Source organism: Pongo pygmaeus, chromosome 4 (genome assembly GCF_028885625.2).
Source record: "Pongo pygmaeus isolate AG05252 chromosome 4, NHGRI_mPonPyg2-v2.0_pri, whole genome shotgun sequence".
NCBI classification, from domain to species: domain Eukaryota; kingdom Metazoa; phylum Chordata; class Mammalia; order Primates; family Hominidae; genus Pongo; species Pongo pygmaeus.
Window position 1 is genome coordinate 178,052,919 of NC_072377.2, and position 20,181 is coordinate 178,073,099.

The 20,181-nt window shown below is 43.9% G+C and overlaps 1 protein-coding gene across 14 annotated transcripts in view; it reads left to right on the forward strand.

The window, feature by feature from the left end:
* Nucleotides 1–5,023: 5,023 nt before the first annotated feature.
* CREBRF (CREB3 regulatory factor) overlaps nt 5,024–20,181 on the forward strand; it is an 82,198-nt gene continuing 67,040 nt past the window's right edge. For 2 of the 14 annotated variants that reach the window (XM_063665358.1, XM_063665365.1), the window contains exons 1-2: nt 5,041–5,162; nt 8,936–9,188. The gene's annotated coding sequence lies outside the window, so the exon portion shown is untranslated. Of the gene's footprint in view, nt 5,163–5,977; nt 6,365–8,935; nt 9,189–20,181 lie in introns of those variants that run through there. The other 12 variants (XM_054488126.2, XM_063665367.1, XM_063665361.1 and 9 more) reach the window with 10 other exon arrangements.

Genomic DNA, 20,181 nt, shown 5'->3' on the forward strand with positions numbered 1-20,181 from the left:
TTGGAAGACAACGGAATCCCAAAGCCCTCTGAGTCGCTGGCTGCCTTCTCTTTGCCATGCTAATTTCCCTTCTCTGCTGGTTCTCTACTAAGAAGCTTCCAAGCACATTCCTCCCTGGAAAGTGGAGAAGGGTGGGGCATCTATTTTTAAAATTTATTTATTTATTTATTGAGACTGAGTCTCACTCTGTTGCCCAGGCTGGAGTGCAGTGGTGCGGTCTCGGCTCACTGCAACCTCCGCCTCCCGGGTTCCAGCAATTCTCCTGCCTCAGCCTCCCAAGTAGCTGGAATTGCAGGCGCCTGCCACCACACCCAGCTAAATTTTTCTATTTTTAATAGAGACGGGGATTTCACCATGTTGGCCAGGCTGGTCTCAAACTCTTGAACTTGTGATCTGCCTGCCTCAGCCTCCCAAATCGCTGGGATTATAGGCGTGAGCCACCGTGCCCGGTCTAAATTTTATTTTAAATACAGACAGGGTTTCCCCATGTTGCTCAGGCTGGTCTTAAACGCCTGGGTCAAGTAATCCTTCTGCCTCAGCCTCCCAAAATGCTGTGATTACAGGCTTGAGCCACCATGCCCAGCTGGGGGTATCTATTATGCATCAGGCCCTGCATTTAATCCTCAGAATCAACCTGTGAGGCAAGTTATTACAGAAATTAAGGAACAAACAGGTTAATTACTTACCCAAGTAAGTTTTTCTAGCAAAAAGGTGGTGCTGAAATGCATATACGTCCTGCTCTTAACAACCCTCTAGGGGCTCCCTTCTGATGAACTCTGTGTTGGATTGTGGGGTCAGTCTCCTCCACTAGGTTCTGAGTTCCTCCAGGGCAAGGATTGTATCTTCAGTGCACACATTAGGCACTCCACAGATGTCAGTTTATTTCTCTCCCTTTCCTATTCCTAACCCCCACCCATCACTAAACACAGGCTGGAAAATGGTTATCTAATGAAGTGCTTTGCATTCTTTCTTCATAACTCAAGGATTTGTGTTTATGCCCACGTGATTTTATTGAAGAAATAATATCAACACACGATATGAATAATACAAAGCAGTAAGTACATTAAGTGCTTAGTTCGGCGGTAGAGGAAAGGAGATTAATGAGGGCAGAAATAGACATGGTAGAAATAGATTCCATGAAAGAGGTGAGATCTTGGGCCATGGAGGTTGAACAGAATTCAGATATTAATCTGTCCATTCAGAACATAAGCAGGCTCCTATCCTACGGCAGGACTGGTGCTAGGTATGCGAAATGGGGTGGAATGATGAATCAGGGTAAATAAATGGGAGACTAGAGAAGGATATTTGGGACCAATTGTAGTGCTTTCTGTGGAAGTAAGAAACCGAGGCTCAGAGCTGTCACACGAAGAACACTGTGTCCTCTTGAGAGACCAGGCAGTGGGAAGAACTGACCTTTCTTCTTCCCCCAAAGAATTATTTTATTTTATTTCATTTTTTAAGATTAGTCAAGTGCAGTAGTCAGGCAAAAGAGCAGAACAAGGAGTTCCACCTGTAACTAACTATGAACAATTGAGATAATTCACTACCTTTGGACCAGCCCAAAGAATTTTTTTTTTTTTGAGATGGAGTTTTGCTCTTGTTGAGTTTTGCTCTTGTTGCCCAGGCTGGAGTGCAATGGTGTGATCTCAGCTCACTGCAATCTCTGCCTCCCAGGTTCAAGCGATTCTCATGCCTCAGCCTCCCGAGTAGCTGGGATTACAGACACCTGCCATCACGCCTGGCTAATTTTTGTATTTTTAGTAGAGATGGGGGTTTCACTATGTTGGTCAGGCTGGTCTTGAACCCTTGACCTCAAGCGATCCATCCGCCTCGGCCTCCCCAAAGTACTGGGATTACAGGCATGAGCCACCATGCCCAGCCCCAAATAATATTTTTGGTAAGATGAATGAAGGATAGAGGCCAATTGCTAACCATCAATCTATCTCTTTTCAATTCACTCCAGTCTTCTCAGAAAGAAAATCAGTTCTTAAGTGTCAGAAGGACACAGCTTTTCCTGGAGATCTTCCAGCTTTGAGTTAATTTATCTCATTTCTAAAGCTGTGAAGTCTTATTTAACAAATCACACAGGCCTAGAGGGGTCCGGAAAGAAAACATTTAGGCTTGAAATGATAACACGCTCTTAAAAGATGTCTATGTGAGCAGCAGACAGAGCTTAATCTACTGTAATGAAGATTTACACACAGCGCAAATTTATGACCTACAGGTCATATGGAAAGTTAGGACCTGTGCCAACCATTTTAATTCTTTCAGGATGTGGGCTCAGTGTTGAAGTTAAAAAGATCATAGAGAATACCCAGTTTTAGTTCTGATCCCTTGTGGTGAAGAAACTGGAACTCAGAGAGGTCACCTTGGATCTTATAGTTAGTGGTAAAGCTCAAATTGGGGTCTTGGCTCCAAGAACAGTGTTCCAAACACATGAAGGTTTAAAGTAGGTAAAATGCCTGCACATACAAAGGATATCTCTGGAAGAAGACACAGAATGTGGGTAACTGTGGTTGCCTCTGAGAAGGCAAAATGAGTAGCCAAGAAACAGGAAAAGGACAGAGACTTGATATTCACTGAATACTTTCTTGTGCCTTTTGAATTTTGTACCATCTATATATATGTTAGGTAATCGAAAATAAAAAAATTATTTTAAGAATTAAAAGGAGTTCTTGCTTTGTTTCCCCCATTGTATCATATTTGTGTAAAGCGTGTTTTTCTGACTCATGCTATTCCAGTATGTAAATTATTCCCAGGAACCAGGTTAAACACTTCGGAAGTGGCGATGCCAGTTGGTTACTACTTTGTGGCTAGAACAAGAAGCCAGTGATATTACAGAGTTCCAACTTCCTGCCAACTTTGACTGTGACAGAATCTGGCAGGATAAAACCCAGAGAAACACAAATCAATTCAGAGCCAGTGATTTCATTCATTCTGGAGCAGGATATGGTCATTAACAAACCTTGATGGAAAGGTCTCCTTTAGCCAAAACCTCATCCTTTCCAAGACAACGGAAGAGGGAAATGTGGGAATCCAATGTAATTCACTAGTAAACACCTTCAGTGGGCAGAGCCTCACGCTAGGAGACAAACCTGGCTGCCCCCTGACCCCAAGGAACTGCCCAGTAGAGGAGATGAACATGCCGGTGTCCAGACAGCAGTGTAACAATGGAAGGTCTAACCATCTGCTGGAGCTTTTTCAAATATAGTATTACAAGAGAGGATGGTCTGTCATGTATGCCGGGGAGATTTAATGCATGAATCTCATGTGAAGGAGTCGGGGGAACTTGGCTCAAACTTCCCAAGCTAGTTTTCCTCTTTTTCAATTTTAAATTCTAGTTGATGTGGAAAATTAGAATGTGGTATGTTAGACTTAAAAAAATTATAATCCTGGTACTCACTTTGCAGGAGGGGGAATACTCATTCCTTCATTGGGCATGGAGGCCCTACTATGTGGTTGGTATTGTGGCGGTTACAGAGGAGAGATTTATGCTTTTACTTTCCTGTTAGGTATCTACATATAGCTATCTTTCATTTTGTGTACAGAAGTATTATTTTAGTGGCTGTTAACCTGCTAAAGTCTAGTTATCTGTACTTGCTATTTAGTCTGCAGTACATCTTCCAAATGATGCCCTTAAACAATTTAATAATTCAACTATTGATTAAGTGCTTACTATATGCCAGGCACTATGATAAATGCTTTATATGAATTATTTCACTTAGTTCTCACATCAACCCCAGAAGGTACTAACAGAAGAGGAAATTGAGCTTCACAGAGGTTAATTTGTGTTGCTTTACACGTGGTGAAACAAGGATTCAAATCCAGACTATTCATTCAACCAGTATGTAATGACTGTCTATGTGCCGGGCATGGAAGGTACAGGATAAACACTGCCCAGTCCCTGCTCTCCTGATGATTCTGATCTGTGGCTCTTTTTGATTCCAAAGTCCATGGTTTTGACAATGACACTATACTACTTCTCTAAATCTGTGCAAAAGCGAGTCACATTTTCAAAGGCAATTCCTCCTAACGGAAACCTGGGCAGGTGTCTTTATTCCCCAGTCCTCCTTTCCCTGTGCTTACTAAAATCAAATTTCTGTTGTGTGTTCAGATCAATTCCGTGCCTTTAAGATGTATAAAAAGCATCTGGAAGAATATAGGCTGTGATAAAACACAAGGGCTCCCGCCCTAGCTAGCTCACTTACTAGCTGCCTGACCTCGGGCAAGTAACTTAACTCCTCTCAGTCTTAATTTTCCTGTCTGAAAAATGGATATATTACTACTGCATGTGCTTGCAGGGAAAACTAATTGAGATGATAAGCCCACCATATAGTACTCGTTCAATAAAGGGACGCTGTTGTTATTAAGAGGATCAGGAAGTGCAAGAAAACGACCATGTGTCACGGGGGTTTGTTTGTCAAGGCGCTTCTGTAGAAGTGGCATTCTGGTTGTACAGTCGTATACGGGTCTCTCTCTTCAAAGGTGCACGCAGTCTGATTGATCCCTGTGTCTCGGAATCCGTGCTAAATATTGAGTCGGTGAATGAATGAACGAACGACAAAAGGCAAGGTTTGTCTCTCACTTAATTAAGACGTTCAGAGGGGGAGGCGGTCCATTACCCACGACATCGATACAATCCCCCTACTAATCAAGTTAGCCACTTCAAGTTTCAGTGAACTTAAACTACAAAATGGGCAAACGGACACCTCATGCCTCACAGCGCAGTTCTGAGATCTGATAAAACGCTGGACTTGAAGCGTTTGTAAAAAGGAACATCCTCTCCCATCCTGGGCGTGCTGCCGGGTATCGCAGACGGCCCACGCCCACACTGCAGAGGCCGGCACCGAGCCCCCGCTCCGCCCTCTCTTCCTGGTTTTTCCCGGCAATCCGCCCCTCCGGCGACACGTGACAGGGGTGCCCGGCCGGACTCAGCCCCTGATTGGCCGGACTGTGGAACGCCTCGCGATTGGCCCGAGGCCGGCGGGCCCCCGCCTCCCTCCTCCTCCTCGCCGCGGCCCACGTGAGGGGGGCGAGTCACGCGATTTCCGGGAACCCGTCAGGAAGGACATAAACAAAACAAACCCGAGGCAGCATGGAGAGGGGCCGTGGCCCCTGCAGCGGAACCGGACCCAGTCCCTGAGCCGCCCCTACACCCACAGGTGAGCGCCGCCACCCGCTGCCCGGAGCCCCCAGGGGCCTGGGCTGGGGGACGAGCGGAGCGGGGGGCGGAGGGCCGCTTGCCTAGGAGGCAGCAGCGCTGGGGCTCTGGGCCGGGCCGGCGCGGGGCGGGGGCCGGGACCACGGCCGAGTGCTAGGGCGCGCGGGCCTTGGGCCACCGCCTGCAGGTCACGGGGGCTCCGCTCCCCTCCCCCACCCCCGGCCCGGGACGGTTACATAAAAGCGCGGGGCGGCGGTAGATGGGACTCGCGGGCTGGCAGTAGGCTAGGCCGGGGATGGGCAGCGCCGAGCGTCCGTCCTGCCGGGCCGCCCGGCCCTTCCCTGCTGCCTCCGAGCCCGGGGCCGCTGCTGCCGGCAGTCGGCCTGTCAGAGAAGAGAGCGGGTGGGAGGGGCCCGGGAGGGGAGGGGAGGCGAGACTGGCGGGGGAGGAGGGGAGAGAGGGGCGTGTGAGGAAGGGCCGGGGCCGCGGAGGTTGGAGCCAGGCTGGCAGGAGACGGAGAGGCGCGGGCTGGGGCTAGGGGGGTCCGAGCAGGGCGTCTCGGGGGTAGCCGCTCCCCCTTTTGTCCCCGCCTCAGAGGCGACGGGCGAGAGGCCTCCCTCCCGGGATTTGTTTATATGTCTTCTCAAAGTAGCTTGAAGCGGCTCGGGGGCGGAGCCCTCAGAGCTGAGTGGCAGGCTCTGGTGTCCAATGGAGCGGGCGGATGGAGACTTCTGCACCAATGGGCGTGGGGGAGGCGGTGCCGCGGGGGCCACTAATTGGTTAGGCTGTGCCGGAGGTGGGCCGGGCGGGGCAGCCATGTTAGATGGGAGGGGACCAGTGGTGGTGGGTCACTGAGAGGGGAGGAGACAGGGCAAAGGGCGAGGGAGCCGGGCCGGGGGTGTTTCGGGTGTCCGAAGGCGAGTCCGATCGGACCAGGAAGTAGCTCAGGGGAGCCTGACCTCGACCCGCCTTTCTCCTCACACGAGCTGAGGAGGCAGGGAAGTACCGAGGGCGGTCAAGCCTCCCCTGGGGGTGGTTCCTGGGACTAGATGGAGCTCAGTCTCTGGATTCTCCCTCTTTCTCGGCCCTATGCTTCCTGACAGACCTGGCCGCCAAACCCTGTAATCGCCCTCCTTTAACCCAAGAAAGCAAATCTTTCTGCCGTTTCTGAGCTGGCTTGAGCCTTAAGACTACCTTAAGGAGGTACTTGGATAAATAGCGGTCTGAATTTCTGTACCAGGCCTCAGATAAGAGACAGGCAGTGAAGGGGAAGTTTTGCTTTTCTGAATTTTGTAAAAGAAAACGGGACTAGAAAAGCCGAGAAAGTTGAGGGCTGGGCGGGGTTTCTCTCTTTTTTTTTTTTTCTCATCAGGATGCCTTTTAAAGATTAGGCCCCGTGCTTGTCCTAGTCTTAGTAGTAATTTGCCCCTCTTGCTAACATAAGTTGGTAGTCCACATTAATCAGCTTCTTGAGAAAACTGAGCCCAGAGGAAGTTATTTAGTTTCGAAGGTTCTTCGGGACTTTTCTTGCGAATACCCTGCAGGTGAAAAATAGGATCAAGGCCTGGAATTTCTTTTTTTTTAAAAAAGCAGAAAACAAGGCTTATGTGTAAATCTTGTGATCTGTTGTAAACTAGTTGTCACTTGATTGTACTTTTAAATATCTTTAATCTTTTAATCCAAAATAGGATATACACCAGAGGCAGGGAAAAGTGGTATGAATATTTCGAAAATAACTTATTTTAATCTAATTGTATTATGATTATTTTGGCATCCTTTTGGCCTTGTTAAATGCTTAATTTAGGTTTGTGTTTACATCGTATTACAACCTGTGGCTACGTTGGTATTGTCAAGGGTACCAAGCTATTGATGCATCTTTGGTTAAGTACTTAGGAGTAGGAACATGCCTTAGATAGATCATGCAGGGACTAATCAGTTAGCTGTATTAAGACTTTGCATTATCTTCTGTTTTATTAGCTGGAGAAAAAGAATAATTGGTAAATGATTCATCAATTTTTTTTTTTTTTTTGAGACGGAGTCTCGCTCTGTCACCCAGGCCGGAGGGCAGTGGCGGGATCTCGACTCACTGCAAGCTCCTCCTCCCGGGTTCACGCCGTTCTCCTGCCTCAGCCTCCCAAGTAGCTGGAACTACAGGCGCCCGCCTTTACGCCCGGCTAATTTTTTTTGTATTTTTAGTAAAGACGGGGTTTCACCGTGTTAGCCAGGACGATCTCGATCTCCTGACTTCGTGATCCGCCTGCCTTGGCCTCCGAAAGTGCTAGGATTACAGGCGTGAGCCACCGCGCCCAGCCTCCTTTTTTTTTTTTTTTTTTTTTTTTTTTAAGATGGAGTCTCCCTCTGTCGCCCAGGCTGGAGTGCAATGGCACGATCTCGGCTCACTGCAACCTCCGCCTGCTGGGTTCAAGCAATTCTCCTGCCTCAGCCTCCCGAGTAGCTGCGACTACAGGCGCGTGCCACCATGCCCGGCTAATTTTTTGTGTTTTTAATACAGACGGGGTTTCACCACATGCTGGTCAGGCTGGTCTCGAACTTCTGGCCTCAGTTGATCCACCCACCTCAGCTTCCAAAGTGCTGGGATTACAGGCGTGAGCTACTGCGCCTAGCCTGATTCATCAATTTTTGTAGTACTTTGGCATGACTGACTCAGTTCTGTTAATAATGATACATAAAAACATAATCCCTGATTATTTGATCAACTTGAATTCTTACGTATAACTTTTGCGGTAAATAAGGGTATTAGCTTATTTATCAGTTCTCATTTTTCTTTTCTTTTCTTTTTTTTTGAGACGGAATTTCGCTCTTGTCGCCCAGGCTGGAGTGCAGTGGGAAGATCTCGGCTCACTGCAATCTCCGCCTCCCGGGTTCAAGCAATTCTCCTGCCTGAGCCTCTGGAGTAGCTGGGATTACAGGTGCCCACCACCACGCCCGGCTAATTTTGTATTTTTGGTAGAGACAGGGTTTCACCATGTTGGCCAGACTGGTCTTGAACTCCTGACCTCAGGTGATCTGCCTGCCTTGGCCTCCCAAAGTGCTGGGATTACAGGCGTGAGCCACCGCGCCTGGCCTGTCAATTCTTATTTTATCAGGTGGCATTGTGTTGCTTTTGAAACCCTAGCCCTTACAATGCCCTAATTAGTTTAACAGAGAAGTATACTGAAAATTAAAATAAAAACTTTTCATTGATACCTAGAATATTCCAGGCAGTTTTCATTGTTGCATCGATTGATAAAGTCAATCAGCATTGCTTATATAATGCTCTCTTATTCTAAGAATGGCAAATAGATGCAATAGAACTTATTTGGGTATAATTCCTTCATTTGACTGGTATATCAGCTTTGGGGTTTTTATATTCATAAACATGGAAGAGGCTAAATACCTCCCGAAGAGAGTCTGGATGCTCCATTTACCATCATTCTCTGTCTGTCATGGCAGGTGAAAGCAAGCTTTTATATAGACAATGTTCTATTTAGTTTACAGGGTGGATGTGTGTGGGTTCTAGGATACTAGTGTAAGAAGTAAAGGAATAACTAGCATGGTTCCTGGTGGTGGTTAACTAAATACAAGTGACAGTGAAGTACAGTAAGTTTGTGTGTTGATTCTATTAATATAACTCAGTTTTTAAAAGATAAAGAGAACTGAAATCACTGTTTGCTTTTAAAGCTTAATTTTCAGTCAAGATTGGCATTTATCTATTTATTTAAAAAATACATATATATATATATATTTTTTTTTTTTTTTTTTTTTTTGAGACAGAGTCTAACTGCATTGCCCAGGCTGGAGTCTGGTGGCATGATCCTGGCGCACTGCAACCTCCGTTTCCTCGGTTCAAGCGATTATCCTGCCTCAGCCTCCTGAGTAGCTAGGATTACAGGCGTGCACCGCTATGCCCAGCTAATTTTTGTATTTTCAGTAGAGACAAGGTTTCACCAAGTTGGCCAGGCTGGTCTTGAACTCCTAATCTTAAATGATCCACCCGCATTGGCCTCCCAAAGAGCTGAGATTACAGGTATGAGCCACTGTGCCCCCTCTAGTTATGTGATTTTGAAATGAATTAGCAGTCGCTTGTTTCCATGTAGCGTTGAACTTGGATTTTTTTTGAGGAACAATTCACTGACACTTTCACCATATTCAGTAGCTCATTTCAGGATAGGTAAACTCTTAGACTAGACATAAATTTGTCAGATAATTGGTTCTGATTATTTTAAGACAAGGGTTGACAGACTTTTTTTTTTTTGGTACAGGATCAAATAGTTAATATTTAGGCTTTTTCAGCCTTATAGTCTCTACCACAACTACTCAACTTTGCAATCTGTAGCATGAAAACAGCTGTAGAAAATATGTTCTACATATTTTTGGGCTGTATTCCAATAAAACTTTATTTACAAGGTCAGGCTGTACCTCTATTTGTGCTTCCACGGCTATAGTTTGTCAGCCCCTGTTGTAAGACATCAGTCAGTGAGGTTTTTTGTTTGTTTGTTTGTTTTTTGAGACGGAGTCTAGTTCTGTCCCCCCGGCTGGAGTGCAGTGGCACTATCTCGGCTCACTGCAACCTCCCCCTCCCGGGTTCAAGCGATTCTCCTGCCTCAGCCTTCCGAGTAGCTGGGATTACAGGTGCCCGCCACCGTGCCTAGCTAAGTTTTGTATTTTTAGTAGAGACGGGGTTTCACTGTGTTGGCCAGGCTGGTCTCAATCTCCTGACCTCGTGATCTGCCCGCCTCGGCCTCCCAACGTGCTGGGATTACAGGCGTGAGCCACCGCGTCTGGCCCAGTCACTGAGTTTTAAGTACTTAGATGTTAAGGTATTTCAGAATATACAAATAGACACTTTAGGTAAATTTGAGCATTTGCAGATTGTACACGTCTCCTGCCTTGAAGAATTTTTAGTACAAGAGCATATGGCAACATTGTATTTTGTAATTTTCCTTCGTTTACATATAAATGTTTTCTTGAAAAGCTGTTTAAAGCAAATATTGGTACAAATCCTGTTGATTTTAGAGATGCATTCTGATTGAAAAAACTTTGGCCCTAAGATATATTCAGGATATGGTCCTCTTGAAGTTTCAAAGCACATTTAGCATATAATCCTTAACAAAACTGTATAGCTGTTTCAAGAGATGATAGTCACGTGAATAGTCAACACATGTAGTTCTTATATTCAAATATGCAGTTAATTTAGAAGCTATTAAGACATTGAGTGCTCATTGCCTGAGATGCTTGAAGAATTAAAGAGAGTAGGATGCTTTTTCCAGGCCCAAAAAGATACAGGTTACCTCCTCTCTTTTTCCGGGGAAAATGTCAAGTGGTGCTAAGTGCCTAGTGAAGCAGAGATGCCGTAATCTAAAAATATAACTGGGAAATACTTAATTTTTTTGCTAACTTTTGCTTTGTTTTTAATGTAATATTTCACCATTTTTGTTGACTTGAACTGGATTTCAAGTGGAAGCATAAAAGTTTAGAAAAGAGAATATATTAACCTTTATGAACTGAGAAACATGTGGCCTGCAATCTTGTTTCTAGTTCTAGCTAACCTAGGGTCAGGCTGGATGACTACAGATAATCTCAGTTTATTAATTTGTAGTGGTAGGGATTAATGATGTTTTCCATCTCACAAGGGGATACTGGGAAATTTTTAGTTAATGTATTCTTAAACTCTTGTACTTTGAATATGCTAATATTTCGGTCTGCTTGAAACCATTTCTCAAATCTGGATTCGATTTTCTCCTGGCTTATTTGTCTTCTCATTAAACTATGAGCTCCTTGAGGTCAGAGTCTGTGTTTTATTTCTATATATTCACTGCCTCACACTGTGCCTGATACCTTTTAGTGCTCTTGAACTGTTTAAATGAATGCATGCATTGCTGAGAACTGCTTATCTGGAAAGTAATCAAGTCTACTATTAGAGATGTTGGGCTTTGCTTAGTTAGGAGGAATTAATCACCGTCTGTTCAAACAAAAAGCCTTCATTCTAAAATTGATCTGTTCTTTTAAGAAAGTTTTTAGAGAAGCTATTTTGATGATGTTTAAAAATCTCTTTAGTTCCTTTGTTAATTTGTTTTCAGATGAACTCCATTAGTTAGACTTGTTGAATATTCCTTGCAGGTATTCAAAAAAAAAAAGTTGTGCTTTGTTCTTTGGATTTGTCCTATTTGGCAAATATGGATGGAATCTCTTATTTCATATAGGTTTGGGATAATTTTTCATCTGCATAGTAGGGTCTTTTTTTTTAGGAGGGCACTGTAAAATCATTCTTTTTTTTTTTTTTTTTTTTTTTTTTGAGACAGAGTCTTGCTCTGTCGCCCAGGCTGGAGTGCAGTGGTGGGATCTCGGCTCACTGCAAGCTCCGCCTCCCGGGTTCACGCCATCTCCTGCCTCAGCCTCTCAAGTAGCTGGGACTACAGGCACCCGCCACTATGCCTGGCTAATCTTTTGTATTTTCAGTAGAGACGGGGTTTCACCGTTTTAGCCAGGATGGTCTCGATCTCCTGACCTCGTGATCCGCCCGCCTCGGCCTCCCAAAGTGCTGGGATTACAGGCGTGAGCCACCGCACCCGGCCTGTAAAATCATTCTTGCTAATAAGTCTGACTCACCTCTGTGGGGTAGGCTAGGATTTAGATGGAGTTTGATGCAGGGTGCTGCAGTAGTATCACCAGCCAAGCCTTATGTGCATTTCACCAATTTATGACCTTTCCTCCAAAATCTATATTGTAACTCTCCTTCCTAAACAGCTTTCTAAACTACTGCTTTCCCTACTTAACTCTTGGCAACTTAAATCATCCTACACTCTGTCCTTTCAACACCAAAACCACTTTTATATCTTTTGGGTATTACTGGTTTTGAGAATTTCCTATGAAAGCCTCACAAATTTGCTGATTTCTTTTTCTCTTTTTTTTTTGAGACAGAGTCTCACGCTGTTGCCCAGGCTGGAGTGCAGTGGCGCGATCTCGGCTCACTGCAACCTCCGCCTCCTGGGTTCAAGCGATTTTCCTGTCTCAGCCTCCTGAGTAGCTGGTATTACAGGAGCACGTCACTACACTCAGCTAATTTTTTGTATTTTTAGTAGAGGTGGAGTTTCGCCATGTTGGCCAGGCTGGTCTTGAACTCCTGACCTCAGGTGATCCACCCACCTTGGCCTCTCAAAGTGCTGGGATTACAGGCGTGAGCCACCATGCCTGGCCTGCTGATTTCTTTTTCTTATTTTTTAATTTCTTAATTAAGAAAAATTTTTGTTCTTTTTGATTTTTTTTTGAGGCAAGTCTCACTCTGTCACCAGGCTGGAGTGCAGTGGCGTGATCTCTGCTCACTGCGACCTTTGCATCCTGGGTTCAAGCAATTCTCCTGCCTCAGCCTCCCAAGTAGCTGGGACTACAGGCACCTGCCACCATGCCCAGCTAATTTTTATATTTTTAATAGAGACAGAGTTTCACCATGTTGGCCAGGCTGGTCTCGAACTCCTGACCTCAAGCGATCTGCCTGCCTCAGCCTCCCAAAGTGCTGGGATTACAGGCGTGAGCCAATGCACTTGCTGTTTTTTTTGTCCTCCAGTTTTTTTTTAGATTCTTGTTGTACATATGTTTTCTTCAGTATAATGTTTTGTCCTGAGGGTTTGAGGTGCTCCTTTTATAAAAGCAGTTTCTTTTTTGGCTGCTGATGGAAATTGCTGCCTTTTCTATTATAGGTTAGTCATTTACTGAGAAATTTAAAGCATTACAAAAATAAAACGTTGATATGGGGAGGAATTAGGGGTAGGGTGGGTGTACTTTTGAAAAGATTCACTGTAGAATTCCTTAAAACAGCAAGGCTTCTAGCATCCTAGTGGTATGGTATAAATGAGGTGGACTCGTGCAGTTGTTGTTGTTGTTGTTGTTTGAGACAGGTCTTGCTCTGTCACCCAGGCTGAAGTGCAGGGGCACGATCACGGCTCACTGCAGCCTTGACTTCCCAGGCTCAAGCAATCCTCCTGCCTCAGCCTCCTGAGCTTCCTGAGTATCTGGGATTACAGGTGCGCACCACCACATCTGGCTAATTTTTTTTTTTTTTTTTTTTGAGACAGAGTCTCACTCTGTCGCCCAGGCTGGAGTGCAATGGCACAATCTCGGCTTACTGCAACCTCCACCTCCTGGGTTCAAGCGATTCTCCTGCCTCAGCCTTCCAAGTAGCTGGGATTACAGGGATGCGCCACCATGCCCAGCTAATTTTGTATTTTTAGTAGAGTCGCGGTTTCTCCATGTTGGTCAGGCTGGTCTTGAACTCCCCACCCCGGGTGATCTGCCTGCCTTGGCCTCCCAAAGTGCTGGGATTACAGGTGTGAGCCACTGCGCCTGGCCCACCTGACTAATTTAAAAAATTATTTGCAGAGAGAGAGTTTTATTATGTTGCCCGGGCTGGTCTTGAACTCCTGAACTCAAGTGACCCTCCTGCCTCAGCCTCCCAAAGTGTTGGGGTTACAGGTGTGAGCCACTGTACCTAGCTGTACAGTTTTTGAACTGCTTTTTAGTAAGGTTTTCATCTTTACTTTTGAATCCTCTACTAGAGTTGCCCATAGACTAGGAGAGGAGATACACATTGCAGCCCAATGTTACGATGGTTTTTCAGAACAAAATGTTCTGAAATATGGAAGAAGGACTGCTAACTCTGCTTGGGGAAAGTTGAATATTCATTGAAAAAGTGGTGTTTGAACTTAGTTTTGAAGATCAGTGAAGGAGACATTCTAGTACAGTTGAAGTATAAAAGATGTGTAGTGTGGGGTTGGGTATGAGATGGTTTGAGCTAAGGCAGAAGTGGGAGGGAGAATGGAAGAGGAGGAAACTGATTTGTAAAATTTAGGAGGAAATAGCTTTTTTTGCTTTCACTTTGTCCTCTAATTCTCTTCAGTCTGTTCTGTGCTGTCAGGTCTCCAGTCTCTTTTCTCTGTAGCTCCCTGTACCTCTGACTTTGGTTGATTGGTTTTTTTCCCCTAGTGTTTCATTTTTCTTTTAGTCCCACCTTTTCTAATGTGTTGGTACTAAGGTACCTTTCATTCTGACTCTATTTGTCTCTTGTGTTTATTTCACCTCCCACCCTCCCTCCCTCTCTCTCTTTATTCCCTTTGGGTTATATTTCTTTCCTTTTCTTTTCCTTCTTCTTCTTTTTTTTAGACAGGATCGTGCAGTGACACAGTCATGGTTCACTGCAGCCTTGACCTTGGGCTCAAGTGATCCTCCCACCTCAGCCTCACGAGTAGCTGAGACTACAGTTGTGTGCCACCATGCCCAGCTAATTTTTTTTTGTAGGGACAGGGTTTCCCCACATTGCCCAGGCTGGTCTTAAACTCCAGGGCTCAAGCCACCCACCCGCCTTGGCGTCCCAAAATGTGCGATTACAGGCGTGACCAACTGCACCTGGCCCCTTTGGGTTTCTCTTTGCCCCTACCTTTACTTTTTATTTGCTTTATTGTATTTTTTATTTTTTTGAGATGGGGTTTTGCTGTGTTGCCCAAGCTGGCCTCAAACTCCCGGTGTCAAACAATCCCATCTCAGCCTCCTGAGTAGCTCAGGCTGCAGGTGTGTGCCACCTCTCATTATCTTTTATTTAAAAGCAAAACAAAATAAATTTTTCCACACTATCTGCTTATTTTACATATAAATAGCAAAATAAGTTGATTCCCTCTTGGGAAATCTTGTAAGATCAACTAGCTTTTGATACCTGTTCAAAGACTATCCATTTTTGTGAATTTCTTTTTATGAAACATTTTCCTTTGTATTCAAAGATGCTACTTCTTCAAAGGCCACAGTGTAGAATGTGACTGCCTATGTGCCCTGTTTTCTATTTCTTATGCACCTACAAATTGTTCGATAACAAAGTCCAATTCACCTTTTTCCTAAAGCTTTTCCAAACTTTCCCAGGTAGTATTCTTCTCGGTAGTTGTCTATTATTTTGTAAACACCTCTTTTTAAAATTCAGCTTTATTGAATTATAATTTATGTAAAAGAAAATTCAACCAATTTTGATTTTTGACAAATACATGCTGTCATCTAACCACTGTTATATCTGTAACATTTTTATCACCACAGAAAGTTCCTCATGCCCCTTTTGTTCAGTTCTCCTGCACTCGCCCTTGGCTCCAGTCACTGATTTGCTTTGTATCACTATTGTTTTGTCTTCTCTGGAATTTCATATAAATCTTTTGGTAGAATGTGTTGTCTTTTGAGTCTGACTTCTTTTAGTTAACATTGATTTTGAGATACTCATATTGTGTCGTATATTCATTGAATCTTTTTTTTTTTTTTTGGAGACAGGGTCTCATTCTGTTGCCCAGGCTGAGTGCAGTGGTGTGATAATGACTCATTGTATCCTTGACTTCCTGGGCTAGAGTGATCCTCCTTCCTCAGCCTCACGAGTATCTGGGACTACAGGTGCCATCATCATGCCTGATTAATTTTTGATTTTTTGCGGAGATGGGGTTTTGTCATGTTTCCCAGGCTGGTCTGGAACTCTTGGTTGCAAGCAGTCTTCCTGCCTTAGCCTCCCAAAGTGCTGGGATTACAGGTGTGAGCCACCTTTCTCAGCCTGAGCCACCGTGCTCGGCCTGAGCCTTTGTCATTGTATGGACATACCACAATTTATCTGTTTACCAGCTGGTAGACATTTGCATTGCTTCCAGATTTTAGGCTATTATAAATAAAATGGCTTTAAATATTCATGTACAAGTCTTTTAGATATCTCTTTTAACATTCATTACATTTTATTTGGAAGTTGAGTTGCAGAGCTGTCAAGAGTGAACACCCAACATTCATAAATAGGCATTTTGCTAGTTCTGTGGTTTTGAGCATCTTTCAGCTTAGATTCGTAATCTGTAAAATGGGACTGGGTGGAGATTCAAGCAAGCTAGAGAGCACAGGCCAATTTAAAGAGGATACCTCTTTTTAGTTCAAGTGATCATCTTTCTGGGAATATATACCCAATGTCAGTTCTAATTTTTTCCCCTAAAAGAGTGGTATTTGAGATCATACATCAAATTTTATATGAAATTTCATGTGAAATATAAATACTGGTAGTTACAATTTAAAAAACACTAATGCAACTGATTTGCAACTGAACACAACTGATTTGTGGGCGTTGATTACTTGCTGCATTAAATCTTCAGTTAATTGGCCGGGTGCCGTGGCTCACACCTGTAATCCCAGCACTTTGGGAGGCTGAGGCGGGCGGATCAAGAAGTCAGGAGATCGAGACCATCTTGGCTAACGCAGTGAAACTCCGTCTCTACTAAAAATACAAAAAATAAGCCAGGCGTGGTGGCGGGTGCCTGTAGTCCCAGCTACTCGGGAGGCTGAGGCAGGAGAATGGCGTGAACCCAGAAGGTGGAGCTTGCAGTGAGCCAAGATCACTCCACTGCACTCCAGCCTGGGCGACAGAGCGAGACTCCGCCTCAAAAAAAAAAAAAAAAAAAATCTTCAGTTAATTTTGTCTTCTGTTTTAAAATGTATATCCTGTCAGTAGAGTGCACTTGTTAGGTCCTTTTTACCTTAGTTTTATAGCTTAGCATAATAACTTGCTGGTTGTCAAAATTCCCAAGTTAAAAACTAATGAGTTACTGTAAATTTTATTCTTTCGTCTGATTGGAAGGATATTAAGAATACTGACTGCCTGATGGAGGAGTGGAACTAGGTTCTGGTTACTCTATGTACTTCTCCTCTGATAGCTGCTGATTATATTCAGTGCTATGTTTTCTCAGCAGTTGGAATAATCTGCCTTACTTGTTTGATTTATCTCAACACTTTTGAGACAAGTATGGTATAGATTAAACTCTGCGTGTCTCTTTATTAGAAACTATGCAAGGTGTTACAGATATACACATAAATTTTATATCACTCTATTTCCTCAAATTGCCCAGAACCATTTGGTGAAGCCAGTATAATGAACTATGAAAAAGTGATAAATTATATGTAATTGTTTGAACAATAAAGTGCAATAATCTTTCTAAAGAGGCCTTTTCCCCTTTATCTGCCATTTGTTTATTGTGTATAGAGATGACTAGTTTGCAGCTTTATGAATGACTTTGTGAGTCCAGAGATTCTTTTGCTGATTAAACCAGCATAATTGACATACACCCTCATAAGCCTGGGGGCAAGGGTGTTAAGTGTCCTGTGTTGCCTGAGAATCCCATATTCACCCTGGTTCTAGCTTGGTGGAATGTGGAATTTAGACAATTTAGGATTTTGAGTGGGCCAGGCGCGGTGGCTCACGCCTGTAATCCCAGCACTTTGGGAGGCTGAGGCAGGCGGATTGCCTGAGCTCAGGAGTTCGAGACTAGCCTGGGCAACACGGTGAAACCCCATCAGTACTGAAAAAAAAAAAATTAGCTGGGCGTGGCGGCGTGCGCCTGTAGTCCCAGCTACTCAGGAGGCTGAGGCAGGAGAATTGCTTGAACCTGGGAGGCGGAGGTTGATGAGAGCTGAGATCACACCACTGCACTCCAGCCTGGGCGACAGAGGAATACTCCGTCTCAAAAAACAAAAAAAAAAAGAAAAGGATTCTGAGTTGAGACTGGTTTTATACCTTAATAGCAGCAACATCCCAGGAGTATCACATACCAAGGAATAGATCTGAGAATAAAAATAGCCACCATTTATTGAGTGTCTGTTTTGTGCTAGGGCTGGATACTTTATATGTTATTTTATTGTGAATCACAATATCCCCACAAAGTAATGGGGAATTCTTGCATTTATACATTGTATAAAAGTAAGGCAGATGAGAGTCTGGAATGAAATTCTTTTTTTAAAATATATTTCTTTTTTTTTGAGACAGAGTCTCACTTTGTCACCCAGGCTGGAGTGCAGTGCCGCAATCTCTACCTCCCAGGTTCAAGCAATTCCCCCATCTCAGCCTCCTGAATACCTGGGATTACATGTGCGCCACCACACCCGGCTAATTTTTGTATTGTTAGTAGAGATGGGGTTTCACCATGTTGGCCAGGCTGGTCTCGAACTCCTGACCTCAAGTGATCCACCCACCTTAGCCTCCCAAAGTGCAGGGATTACAGGCATGAGCCACCATGCCTGACCATGAAATTCAAAATATTCACTTACAATGCATAACCTTTTACCTAGAGTTTGTTCCTCATAGAGCAAGCTTTTTAGGAATGTTAGAGCCAAAGAGGCACCGAGCTTTTCTCAGTGTTAAAAGAGATGACTGCAAAACCACGTTCAAATAACCTCTGTACTGGCTATTATATAGTTTATGCTGGTGGTATTAGCCTGTTTCACAGTAGGAAGGAATTTGAAGATTATCTCTAGTATATTTCATGCTGCTTTTGAAAAGGTGCCAAATCTGAGAAAGGAGGAAGGAAACAATTTTTTTTTTTTTTTGAGACGGAATCTCTCTTGTAGTTTAGGCTGGAATGCAGTGGCGTGATCTCGGCTTACTGCAACCTGCACCTCCCGAGTTCAAGCAATTCTCATGCCTCAGCCTCCTGAGCAGCTGGGACTACAGGTGTGCGCCACCACGCCCAGCTAATTTTTGTCTTTTCAGTAGAGACAGGGTTTCGCCATGTTGACCAGGCTGGTCTTGAACTCCTGATCTCAAGTGGTCTGTCTGCCTTGGCCTCCCAAAGTGCTGGGATTATAGGCAGTGAACCACTGTGCCTTGCCCCTACAATGAATTTTGAAGAAGAGCTCAAATCCTTGCTAACAGCAGCATCAAAGTTGTTAGAGTGTGTGAAGAATGTCTGGTGTCACTGGAATCCTGCTGTGTGCTCCAGTGCATTCTCGCTTGCACCACTGCCTGTTTTCATGCCGCTGCCATTAATTGTACTGTTGTCTTTTTAACAGTTGATAGATCTCCGCAGAACAGCTTAGAAAACAAAGTGTTTCTTTAAAACTTAAATCTTTAACATCCTACATAAAATATTTTGTTTTACTATGGTGAGTTTATCTTCCTGCTTTGTAGTTTAAAATATTAAAATAAAATAATGACAAGGGAGAGAACAATATAACATGTATCGGTCCAGTGCCTGAATTCAGTTGATTTAAATTAAATTTAATTCTACTTCTTTCTCTGTCCTCTCTTCCCTAGATAATAATTATATCAGGTCTTTAAAATGGACTAAAATTTAAATACCACTCTTCTTGGAAATTAAAAAAAATTCAGGAGTACAATTTTTCATATTTTTACTATATGATACTACAGTGGTTCAAGACTCAATTTAACAAACTAAGATGCTTTGGAGCACATAAAAGATGCTCAATAAATATATATTGAATAATTGACTTTTTTTGTAATGTCCTCATTGTGAAGAGCGCCACACCTTTGATTCCTTATCCAGAAGGACATGTGGTCTTAGGGGATTTTCCCATTCATTTTCAGCTATCTCTTGTGTGGATGACCGCTCGGAAAGGCATTGCTTTTGGCACTGTAGTGAAATAGATGTGAGATATGATGGTCATTCTCAAAGATGTCACAGTCTGGTAGTGGAAGCAAGGGAATAGGAGAGAAGAGGAAAAATATGAGCTAAGACATGAAGGTCAGAGTCTCACTACTGGAAGTTCTTAGTGGAGTAAAGTGGGATTGTAACTATCTTGAGGATTAGGGGAAATGGTAAAATCAGTCTAATATTAGACTTAAGAGTAGTGGAAGACAGAGTTGGAAAGATAGTGTCATTGTGTATGAGTATTTTTGTTTGTTTGTTTGAGATGGAGTTTTGCTTTTGTTGCCCAGGCTGGAGTGCAGCGGCATGATCTCGCATCACTGCAACCTCCGCCTCCTGGGTTCAAACGATTCTCCTCCCTCAGCCTTCTGAATAGCTGGGATTACAGGTGTGAGCCACCACGCCCAGCTAATTTTTTGTATTTTTTTTTTTTAGTAGAGATGGGGTTTTATCATGTTGGCCAGGCTGGTCTCACACTCCTGACCTCAGGTGATCCACCCATCTTGGCCTCCCAAAGTGCAGGGATTACAGGCATGAGCTGCCGTACCCAGCCTTGTTTTTGTTTTTTTAAGAGACTAGGTCTCACTTTGAGGG